The following is a 12,871-nucleotide window of genomic DNA, read 5'->3' on the forward strand; positions in this document are numbered from 1 at the left end:
CTATCAGCCCATAGTCTGACATGTAACTTTTAATAAATGATGATGAATGATTTATTTTGCATGTTGCATTTGTTGAGCGGTCTATTTTCGGGTCCAAAACTGTGTTAAAACCTCCGCCTATGATAACATTTGAATTGGGGAACGTGAGTATCTCTGAAAATAATCAGTGAAAAAATGATGGCCTGTCCCAATTTAGTCCATATATGTTTACTAAAGTAATATTGTCTTTTCCTATAGTTCCGTTGATAATAATATAGCGACCTTCACTATCTGTTAATGTTGACTCATGAGAAAATGGAGTGTTGCGTCTGATTAAGATGGATATTCCTCTTTTTCTGGAGGAAAAGTAGAATGAAAAGTCAGGCCAATCCATTTAGCTGCTAGTTTCCGAGATTCTGCTTCTGGTAAATGGGTTTCTTGTAAGAAACAAATGTCTGTATTTAAAATATGCAAGTGATTTAAAATCTTTGTTCTTTTTGCCGGAGAACTGATTCCTCTTATATTCCATCAAATTATTTTGATGGCTAGAGCCATATAGTTGATGTTACAGAACCTGATAAAAAGAAAAACGATGTCTGCCGATTGCCTATAATAATGACTATATAAGTGATGTAAAAGGGTAGTAAAGCAGAAGACATAACTCTGTGAGATATCAATGAAGGAAATAAAAAGTAAGACTACTGAATACAAAAAAAAAGACAACTGAATACAATGACATTTTGAAAATATGAATAGTCAGTAGAGTATTAGGTCAAAAAAAAAAAGTGTTCACCAGACAAATAGGGTTAGGGAGGGAGGACATATGCTTTGAGGGATCGATAGAGTTTTACACCAAGGCATTTGTTATTTATTTGTTTGTTTGTTTGTTTGTTTGTTCGTTTGTTCATTCCCTTGCTTGACTCCAAGCTTAGATGAGCCAAGGAGTGATTTGAGAATCTCTGTACAATTGGCCATTTCTGTATAGTTTATCCAGCACAAGTGAAGCACGGCTCCCGGCTTGCCGATGCTGCTTGAGAACAGGATTCAGTTTTTTCCGGCGCTCCATTATTTCGCGAGGAAACTGGTCGTTTATCCCGAAAGCGGTGCCTTTTAACTCTCTTCCTCTGCTCTTGACCAGTTCTTTTTGCTTGTAGTGTACAAACTTTGCGATTCTAGGACGCGGTCTAGCTTTCAGATAGGACGATGCACATGATGGAAGGTAATATTGTTTACCATATCAGCAGGTAGTTTCAGTTCATTGCGCATGAAGTATTTAATTGTAGATTCTGGCTTATTAGAGTCATTTTCAGGAATACCCGAGAATATGAGATTATCTCTCACTCTCCTTGACTGAATATCCAAAATCGTTTCCTTCATTTGTAGATTTTCTTTTTTCATTATTAATTTGTGAGGAGATTGATTGCACTTTGAACTTTATGAAACTTGGGGAAAACATGTGTCAGATGACTCTTACCAAGCATGCAAAGCTTCCTGGATATCAGACCATTGGTGGCGCTATAACAGTTAAAAAGTCTTTAAAAACACAATATTTCTGTTGTAAATGACCTTAAATTACCAAAAAAAAAAAAAAAAAAAGGTTCATATATTCACACATACACTAGATCTTCATATCGTATAATAGATCTCCTCATTCTGAACAACTTTGCTGGGACCAATGCTGTCAATCAAACTGTTCATTAAATATTTGAGATTATTTAAAAAACCTACTTTTGTGAACTAGTCCTTGGTTTTAACCTCAAAACCAATAAAATCACTGCAGTACAAGTCAGTTGTAGTTCTTGTGTTCATCAGGTTCAGCAGGTGTTCATCACTAACGCTCAATCAGCACTTAATTAATCACATAATTATCTCATTAACTTCAGCACTGATTCAGTGTCACTCTAACACTCTGTGGTGTGGACACATTATAAGTGTTCATTTAAAACCGAGCATTTTGCTGTGGGGTTTAAAGGGTTAAAGATGTAAGATGAAGGAAAAAAAACCCAGCATGAAACATAATTTAACAGTAATAAACTAATTAATTTACGGCAACAAACTGTAGAAAAACAGTAGCATGCTGGCAACCAGAGCTGCCAGTAGATTAGCGTTAATATACTGTAAAACATAACAGTCATATTTACCAAACAAAACAAGTTAATTTCACTAAAATATTAGTGAATGTTCATAGAGAAAAATTTATGCAAAATCATTAACTAATAAGGAGAGTAAATATTAACCTGAACTGTATTAATGCACAAGAGAGGTGTGTTAGTTTACTTTAGTTTTGTGGCTCATCATTGTGCTGGAGAGTAGAGCCTGTGCTTCAGTCAGTGATGAGCCACAAACACTGATGTTCTGCTGCTTTATTTAAAAGCAGTAACTGTGGAGTTGCTGATGCAGTGACAGTCTCTTTACTAAGTGTTTTACTACATAAATGTGTGCTGTTGCTGGTTAATGACGAGCTACAAAGATTCGAGTAAAAGTCATGTTTTGGTTGCTTTATTATTACACTTTAAGTGTTTGCGGTTTTATATTAAGAAATATCTCTTCTTAGTGGACTCAAATGAAATACGTTCACTGTACTAACAACATATAAACAATGTTTTTTTTTTTTTTTTTAACTCGAATGGTTTAAAGCAATCGGTTTCCAAAATGAAATGAGTTACCACATGGTATAATAACAGTAACATACTGTAAAAATGAAGAGCTGTAAATTAACAGTACAACGCTGGCAACCACAGCTGCCAGTAAGTTACTGTTATTTTACAGCGCAGGTCTTTACAGTGTAGGCTGTAATATTTCATTCTGTTTCAGCTAGTAATTAATAGGACTACGCCATATAAACACTAGCAGTTCTTCATTTCATTTGCATAGTTTTAAAATGCAAATGAAACGAAACATTGAAAATAAAAAAAATAATATATATCTATATATCTATTTCGAATAATCCCGGGTTTCTAGGATCATGTTTGTTTACGCATTAAACTCGTGGCCACGAGAAAAATAAGTTGTTCCCTCAAACATAAGAAGTCGTGGCCACGAGAAAAGGATGTCGTTGCTTCGACAAAATGAACTCGTGACCACGACATACACTATATTACCAAAAGTATTCGGTCACCCATCCAAATGATCAGAATCAGGTGTCCTAATCACTTGGCCTGGCCACAGGTGTATAAAATCAAGCACTTAGGCATGCAGACTGTTTTTACAAACATTTGTGAAAGAATCGGCCGCTCTCAGGAGCTCAGTGAATTCCAGCGTGGAACTGTCATAGGATGCCACCTGTGCAACAAATCCAGTCGTGAAATTTCCTCGCTCCTAAATATTCCACAGTCAACTGTCAGATTTATCATAACAAAATGGAAGAGTTTGGGAACAACAGCAACTCAGCCACGAAGTGGTAGGCCACGTAAACTGACGGAGAGGGGTCAGCGGATGCTGAAGCGCATAGTGCAAAGAGGTCGTCGACTTTCTTCACAGTCAATTGCTACAGAGCTCCAAACTTCATGTGACCTTCAGATTAGCCCAAGTACAGTACGCAGAGAGCTTCATGGAATGGGTTTCCATGGCCGAGCAGCTGCATCCAAGCCACACATCATCAAGTGCAATGCAAAGCGTCGGATGCAGTGGTGTAAAGCGCCGCCACTGGACTCTAGAGCAGTGGAGACGCGTTCTCTGGAGTGATGAATCACGCTTTTCCTTCTGGCAATCTGATGGATGAGTCTGGGTTTGGAGGTTGCCAGGAGAACGGTACATTTCGGACTGCATTGTGCCGAGTGTGAAATTTGGTGGAGGAGGAATTATGGTGTGGGGTTGTTTTTCAGGAGTTGGGCTTGGCCCCTTAGTTCCAGTGAAAGGAACTTTGAATGCTTCAGGATACCAAAACATTTTGGACAATTCCATCCTCCCAACCTTGTGGGAACAGTTTGGAGTGGGCCCCTTCCTCTTCCAACATGACTGTGCACCAGTGCACAAAGCAAGGTCCATAAAGACATGGATGACAGAGTCTGGTGTGGATGAACTTGACTGGCCTGCACAGAGTCCTGACCTGAACCCGATAGAACACCTTTGGGATGAATTAGAGCGGAGACTGAGAGCCAGGCCTTCTCGACCAACATCAGTGTGTGACCTCACCAATGCGCTTTTGGAAGAATGGTCAAAAATTCCTATAAACACACTCCTCAACCTTGTGGAGAGCCTTCCCAGAAGAGTTGAAGCTGTAATAGCTGCAAAAGGTGGACCGACATCATATTGAACCCTATGGGTTAGGAATGGGATGGCACTTAAGTTCATATGTGAGTCAAGGCAGGTGACCGAATACTTTTGGTAATATAGTGTATTATCACGTTCCCACGAGTTAATGCTGTGGCCACGACAAAACTACCGAACATGTCCCTTCCCAGTCACCGTAGAAGTCTGGACATTCGTACAGCGCAAACGTCCTAAGCATGTAAACTGTTTGTTTCATGTCGGGAATTTACCCAGTTTATTAAAAAGCTACATGCATTAGCGTACATCAGAAGAACATGGGCGAACATCGGACGGGTGAGATCCTCAACATATGTATTACAAATGACAAAGTGCTCATTTTAAATCTGAATAAAGATTTATGCTTTGTATACATATATACCTTCATCTGCCATGTACAGTTTATTCACTGTTTATGTGATTTTGTTATAGTGTTTTATTCATACAGTAGGATAACTGCAAATATTTCGATGATTTCATGAACAGCATTCATTTCGGAGCGAGTAATGATTTAAACTTTGGTTAAATTAATAATTAGGCTAATTCTACAGTTATACACAACATTTCACTACTATGGAAACTGTACTGCTAAAAGGACATTCTCTTTATGCACGCACACGCATGCATCTTTAGATTTGAACAAAAACAGCAACAAAATAATAATAATAACAATAATAATAATAATAATAATGAGCTGGTAGGCACGATATTTTTCAAATAACTTTAACAGCTGAATAAAGTTAAATATACACAATCAATTAGTTGTGTAGCCTACAGTAAACATGATCTCCCAAATGCAGCGCTAGTGCAATAAACTGTTTACAAAGCACATCAAATAATGATCCGCTTTACACTCATGCAGTCGTGTGTAAACACAGTTTTCAATGTCCCTATTACCATATTTACCTATTACCATGATTTATATTTTATTGTGGAGGTTTTCTTACAATCACATTACATGCCGTTAATAATTTATCAGACACTGATGATAATTATGTTAATTCTATTTGTAAAATGAAGCGTACTGTAATAATCTATAAGCATATTTAACAATCGCTCCAAGACAAATAATTGCAAAGTGTTTATAAGCGATTTTGCTCTGGCCTGTAGATACAGTGTGTTGTTCCATGCGCCATCTGGTGGATATTCTGTGAAGCACAAGACATTTATTTCAATTCTAAACAACGAGCTCACAGGATTCAGCGGCATTCCGCGGGAGGAAAGAAACCTGTAAAATAAGAAATAAGAAAGAAATCTGTAAAATAACAGGAAAAGTACTGGCAGCTCATGACCGGGACATTATCCATTCATTTTTACGGTCATTTCCATTAACTCTAAAACACAACATAATGTAAGTAAAACACTTGTTAAAATAAATAATTAAATAAATAAATAAATAAATCAGAAAATTCGTTCCTAATTAATAAAGTATGTGCCCTATTATTAAGGATGCTTTAGAGGGAGGGGTGGGGTTCCTTTCCGAAGTTAATTTCCGGATGCAGAACACACTCACAAAGCAATTATTTACCATACAGGCAAAAACTTATATACAATTTGTTATACATTTGTATTTATTACTCTTGCATCTTCATCATAAAAATTGTATATGACTGTTCATTAGTGGTTACTTGGTAGTTATTTTTCTGAACTGGAATTAGTAGATAATTAATAGTAATTCTTCAGGGGACATGACAGAATTGAATAGTTATTTATTAGTTATTGATTACCTAACTGTTATTTAACAGAATCATAAAATGCTGTAACATACTGATTGGTTAACATGCATTCCTTAGTAATTAATAACAGTGACTTCCGTGTTATTAATTTTACAGGATTTCCTTATTAGTTATGGATTAAGTAAGAAACAGTGTTCTAAAGTGTTACCCGTATGTTTTACTGAAAGTCTCCAATAGCAGCGAAGAACAAACTGATTTTGCGAGAATTAACAGCAGAGCAAACTTAGGGTAGTTGACTCGTTAGGTGAATCTTGTCTAATCCGAGACCGTCCGATTACCTTCTGTAAGAAAAAATGCTTATTACTTTAAAAAAGTTCAAATTCTAATTTCGGCAAAAACATTTGTAGAGTCAGAACAATTTGTATGATTTGTAATAACACCCGAATGCAAAATGATGCAGATTTATATAAGGCAGAAACTCCTGTCTGCATTATAAATATTCAATACTGTTGGGATATTATTGTATTTTATGTATTGTTAAAAGTACAGCAGCCTTATTGTTTACTCTTCAGATGGAGATCTGTCCCAGGCTGCCTTATTTACACCAGCTTCTCTGCTATATGAGCCGTTTGACATCAGCGCTGTAATCTTCCTGCATCGTGAGCGCACAGCCCGGTGCCAAACTCTGCAGTTTAACTATGAGCTTTTTTTTTTACTGTCTTTTACTTTTCGAGGGCGCAGGGAACACCAAGGAACACAGCATCATCGTTTACACATTAACGCCAGAAATAAGAGGAAAAATATGGCGCAATCTGTGTATGATGTCTAAATTCTAATGTGACAAAAAAGCCTAACTGTGTTTCGGTTAACATTATGGTTTGTAAACAATGTAGTTACATTGGAGCTCTACATTTTCAGTTTTAAAACTGTAATTCTTACCTTGGATACACTGACGGCAAACGCCTCCTCCCGAAAGTGACAGCAAAGCGGTGAGTGAGTAACGGCGCCGGCGCGATCCAGGGTGTGCCGCGTGGGGGAGGGGAATTGCTGAATGAAATCTCGCGGGATCCATCCTGCAAGCAGATCGAGGCAGGGCTGCATCTCGCGGTAGTTTGATGTCATACGCTGAGACGCGAAGTGCCGAAGCATCTCGAACATTATCCCAGTAAAGAGGATGAGGTAGAATATAGTGTCTGTCAAATGAAAATTGAAAATATGTACACAGAGATTGCTAAAGGGGCTTTCATACGTTCTAGAGCAAAATGGATCGAGAAGGGTGAAAGAAACACTAATTCCTTTTTTGCTCTAGAGAAAAGAAATCGTAAAAAAAACATCTCTCTCTGCTCTAAAGATTAATGGTGATTTATGTACAGATCCAGGAATGATCTCAACTTTTGTATACAATTTTTACAAAGAACTGTATACTTCTCCGTTTTCTCAAGAAAAATGTGATTCTTTTCTTTTGTGTGTCTGTGATAAAGTTTCAGGTGTTAATGAGGTGTTAATAAATTACTATGTGACTCTGACCTTTCTATTACTGAAATGGAAGTGGCACTGAAATCTATGAAAAGGGGAAAATCTCCAGGTACTGATGGCCTGTTTGTTGAATTTGATTTACATTTTTGGGATCTCTTAAAGCAGCCTTTATATTGTTTGTTTAAAGAATGTATTCACAAAGGAGAGATGACACCCACAATGAAGCAGGGACTAATTTCTTTGATCCCCAAATCAGATAAAGATCCACTTTTAATTGAAAACTGGAGAGCAATATCATTGTTAAATGTTGATTATAAACTACTTACTTTAATATTTGCAACTCGTTTAAAATCTGGTCTTAATAGTATAATTGGCGAAACGCAAAATGGGTTTATGAAGAATAGACACATTAGTTCCAATATAAGACTTGTACTTGATCTCATTGACTATTCAGAGAATATTGATTCAGATTCTATTATAATGTTTTTGGAAATTTATAAAGCACTTGATTCATTAGAGCACCAATTTTTGTTTAAATCTCTTAGTGTTTTTGGTTTCAGAAATAAATGTATTAACATGGTGAGAATGCTTTATAATGATATTAACTCTTCAGTTTTGGTTAGCTTGCAAACTACTAAACGTTTTAATTGTGACAGAGGAGTGCGTCAGTGTTGTCCCATTTCTCCATTTCTTTTTCTTTTGGCTGTTGAATTGTTATCACTTGATATTTTACAAAATCCTACTTTGAAAGGTATTTCTGTATTTGGTAAAGAATTTAAAATATTTCAGCTTGCTGACGATACTGCCTTATTTCTTGAAGATCAAAGCCAAATTCCTTTAAGTATTTATATTATTCAATCTTTCTCTGAAGCCTCAGGCTTATATTTAAATTTATCAAAGTGTGAATTATTTTGTCTCTATGATACCCAACAATCATCAATACATCATATACCTGTTAAAGACTATGTCAAGTACCTGGGGATTTTCCTTACTAAAGATAGATTGGCTCGTCAACATCTCAATTTTTCTCCTAAAATAAAGAAAACTCAAATAATCTTTAATTCTTGGCTTCAACGAGATCTATCCATCTATGGCAGAGTTCTTATATCTAAAGCAGAGGGGTTGTCCCGTTGTGTTTACCCTGCTTTATCTTTATTTATTAGGGACAAAATTGCTGATGATATAAATAAAATGTTACTGAATTTTATTTGGAAGAATAAGTCCCATAAATTAGGAAATCTGTTTGGTCTAACAGGCGTTCTGAGGGTGGATTGGAAGTTTTAGATTTCAAAGAATTAATTAGTTCATTTAGAATTGGTTGGTTAAAAAGATGGCTCTGTAGTAATAATTCGATTTGGTACTATATCCCCAATACTATACTTCGTAGATTAGGTGGTCTAGATTTTCTTTTAAAATGCGATTTCACCCCTTCTAAATTGACGATTTCTCTCTAATTTTCACCAACAAGCTTTACTTGCTTGGAAACTGTGTTACGTGCACAACTTTTCTCCCCACAAAGAAATTCTTTGTTTATTGACAAGTGGTATGACAGAGGTATTGTCTTTGTTGTGGATTTATTTAAAGATGATGGTACTACACTGGAGTATGAAGAATTTATGACTTTGTATAGTCTTCCTCTGCCAGCTAGATCTTTCAATTCTGTCATCAAAAGTTTGTCTGCAAGTTATGTGCATTTATTTAAAACATACCTTTGCTTTAATGAGAGGAAAACAGTTATGCCCAAACCTTTATTGGATGGAGTTTGTCTTTTTGCTAAAAAATGTAACAGTACATATATAAAGAGAATGTTACATTATTCAGTATATACATCCCCTAGATGTAAATTTTTCTGGACCAATTTTTTTTGACAGTATTCACTGGAAGAAAGCATGGTTACTCCCTGAGAAATTCTGCATTTCTAATAAAATTAGAGAGGTACATTAAGATTTTGCATAATGTTTATCCAACGAACTCTCAAATTGCTTCCTTTTTTGATCTCTCTAACTTATGTGTATTCTGCAAAGTTGAAGAAGAAACTTTACTTCATTTATTCTATCACTGTAATCAGGTTAAATCTCTTTGGGAGAACTTAAGTTGTTATTTATTTACTTTTATAAAATGTGATTTAAAATTTTCACTGAAACATATATTTCTGTATTTTTCTGGTAGTGACCATGCTATCGATCTTGTTAATTTTTTTTGTTTTGCATTGTAAATTTTTCATTCATAAAACCAAATTTGTCAATATGTTACCTAGATTTGATGTCTTTCTTGCAGAGATTTTGCTTATTGTTAAATCTCTTAAGCGCATTAATAACAGTAAGAATAACAAGTTTTTTAAAGGCTTATAAAAATATTTTTCTTACTGATTGATTGTCATTGTTTTTTTTGTTTTGTTTTTTGTTTTGTTTTCCCCTTTGTTATTGTATGTCAATGCAGTGCTGTTTTGTGTTGTTTTCTTTTGTCTTGCAATAAAAAAAATTTTTAAAAAAAGCATCTCGAACAAGCCTGAGGTGGTGGGGGATGGGATCTCGCGAGAAAGTTGTCAGCACAATTAAAGTGGCTGTTTTTTTTGTTTGTTTGTTTTGCTAAATGTCAGTGGAAAATTTGATACAAATGCATGAGTGTTGGAATTTTTAGGTTTTGATTAAATTAAGTGTCAAATCAACAACAAAAATAATTTTAAAGACACATATGTGCAGTATATATCCATGTAATCACCCTATATGGGATTAATTATGTTTGCACTTGTATATTTGATAAAACAAATAGGGTCCCTTGTGTAGCCCATTGTGAGCCCATGCACACATTTCCCTTTAATTACCCAACTAGGAACCACATGGGGAGCTCGTCTGGGTTCACCCATGTGGGTCTTAGCTGGGTCACCCAAGTGGGCCCCAGATAAGATGCCCATTTTGAGCCCATGCCCACTCTGTACCCCTGTAGCCCATTTGTATCCCATGTGGGTCCCACATTAACGTGTTTGCTGGGAACATTCGTAATGTGTTTACCAGACAATACACACACTCCTACCTACACACACTCGTTGAATCCTACTACATAAGAAGTCCTGCAACCACAAAATCAGTCCTCCATCAAGGGAGAAATCTACAGATAGTCTTTTGACCAGAACAGATGACAAAATATTATTAAAAGCTGAAGAAAAGTCAGCAAAAACGATTTTCACATGATTTTTGGAACCCTCAAGATGCAAGTAAACAATATGCAACAATGTTCAAATGGCATCATCTACTCCCTTATTTGACTGGTAACCAAATTGAAAAGGGTCCAATAAGTGCTGTGTTTTTTCCACTATGTACCTTTTAACAATCTTTTCACAGCATTTAAACACCAGAGAGGTTAATGCAATTGGTCGATAATCACCAAGCTCTAATGTTTTGTTTACTTTAGGAACAGGTATTATGGTTGAAGTTTTCCATATAGTTGGCACAACATGCTGGTCGAGACTTTTGAAACAACTGAGTGAAGACTGTGGATAATTGCTCTGCACAGGTTTTCAACACACGGGCGCAAATATCATCAGGCCCAGGACTCTTGTATATATTATAGTTTTGAAAAATTTTCTTGACATCAGCCTCTGCAATAGGAAAATTGCTAGTCGATGTCATGAAAGTTCCTTCATTTATATCACTTCCTTCGTTATTTCCCTCAAATTGTTTCTTCCCTTTACTCGTATGTGGGACACTGATCATTGTTCTAATTCCTTCCCAGGCCTGTCTAGAATTTCTCTGTGACATTTTAGTTAAAATTTTTTGTTTAAATAGGGCCTTCTCTACAATAATTTGCCTTTTGATTTCTCTTTGAGTATCCCTTTTAGCTAGGAGATCATTATTATAATAAGCTACCTTCTTCTAATAGAATAGTTGTTTTAAGTTTCTTTCTTGAGAGAATGGGTATTGCTGTTGTACCATGGCGCAGTACGTTTTTCTCTAACCTTTTTTAATTTGAGGGGGCAACAGCTTCTAATGTATTAGAGAGGATAGTGCCCATATTAATAACCTTTATTTAACCAGGTAAGTCAATTGAGAACCAGTTCTCATTTATAATGACAACCTGGCCAAGAGGCAACATAAAAAGCAGGTACAACAATAAAGACATTATACAATTAACACAATTATAAACAGTGACATAAAAACAAACAAATAACTAAAAACAAGTACAATGATCCTGTACTATTGACTGAATTAAATTTTTAAAGGAAGTAAGCGAAATGAATGAACTAAGCTTTAAGGTCTGCTGCAGATGATTCCAGTCATCGGCAGCAGAAAACTGAAAAGAGGAACGACCAAAAGAGGTACGGACTTTAGGTATGCAGAAATTAATAAAACTACTAGAGCGCAAATTATGACTTGTATTATGAATATTAAGAAGTCACTGTAAATATAGCAGAGTTTTCCCAATAAGAGTTTTGTAAATAAACAAAAACCAGTGAATTTGTCTACGAGAATGAAGAGAAGGCCAGTTCAATAAAGAATACAAGTGACAATGGTGAGTGTTAAATGAAGCGGATTGCAGCGTGGTAAATAACATCCAGTTTATGAAGGAGAGTTTTTGAAGCAAACCTATAAACTACATCACCATAATCCAGAATTGGGAGCACTGTCATTTTAACCAGAAGCTGTTTTGAAGAATGCGTAAAAGAAGATTTGTTACGATAAAGAAAACCAATACGAGTTTTAACCTTTGTGAGCAGTACATTTATGTGAGTTTCAAATGACAGTTTGCTATCGAGCCAGATACCAAGATATTTATAGCATTCAACATAATCGATCTCAGAGCCATCCAATGTAAAAATTTTAGGCGGATACTCAACATGTGGAAGATTTCTGTTAAAGACCACACATTTTGTTTTATTTGTATTTAAAACTAAATGAAGACTAGAGAAAGCATGTTGGATGCGAGTAAAACTGGCCCGCAATAAAAATAGTGCAGTAGTCAGGGAAGAATTAAATGTATAAATGTATGTGTCATCAGCGTATAAATGTACATGAGAATCACGTGCATCAAGAATAATGTCATTAACATAAATATTAAAAAGTATAGGCCCCAATATGCTTCCTTGTGGGACCCCTTTGAATAGGGGCAAGGGATCTGACAGAAGCCCCTCCACCCTTACTGATTGTAAACGACCAGAACAATAACTCTTGAACCAGGCCAGACAGCTCTCAGAGAGTCCTATTCCTCTTAGCCTATCCATCAATATTTCATGGTCCACAGAGTCGAAAGCCTTTGCCAGATCAACGAATGCAGCTACTCAGTACTCCTTCTTGTCAATGGCACAGATAATGTCATTGAGAACCTTCAGTGTAGCAGTAATACAGCTATGCCCAGATCTGAAGCCAGACTGAACCTGATTAAGGACATTATAAGTCTCCAAATGGTGCATAAGCTGCTTGTTGACCAATTTCTCTAATATTTTAGAGAGACAGGCCAAAACGGAAATGGGTCTATAACAATTTAAATCTGATTTA

At 36.0% G+C, this 12,871-nt stretch overlaps 1 protein-coding gene across 2 annotated transcripts in view; it reads right to left on the reverse strand.

Moving 5' to 3' along the window:
* Positions 1-12,871, reverse strand: part of LOC117599786 (uncharacterized) — a 62,937-nt gene that overhangs the window by 9,029 nt on the left and 41,037 nt on the right. For both annotated transcript variants that reach the window (XM_053242210.1, XM_053242211.1), the window contains exon 2: positions 6,843-7,096. The gene's annotated coding sequence lies outside the window, so the exon portion shown is untranslated. The remainder of the gene's footprint in view (positions 1-6,842; positions 7,097-12,871) is intronic.

The sequence above is a fragment of the Pangasianodon hypophthalmus genome, chromosome 19 (genome assembly GCF_027358585.1).
Source record: "Pangasianodon hypophthalmus isolate fPanHyp1 chromosome 19, fPanHyp1.pri, whole genome shotgun sequence".
NCBI classification, from domain to species: domain Eukaryota; kingdom Metazoa; phylum Chordata; class Actinopteri; order Siluriformes; family Pangasiidae; genus Pangasianodon; species Pangasianodon hypophthalmus.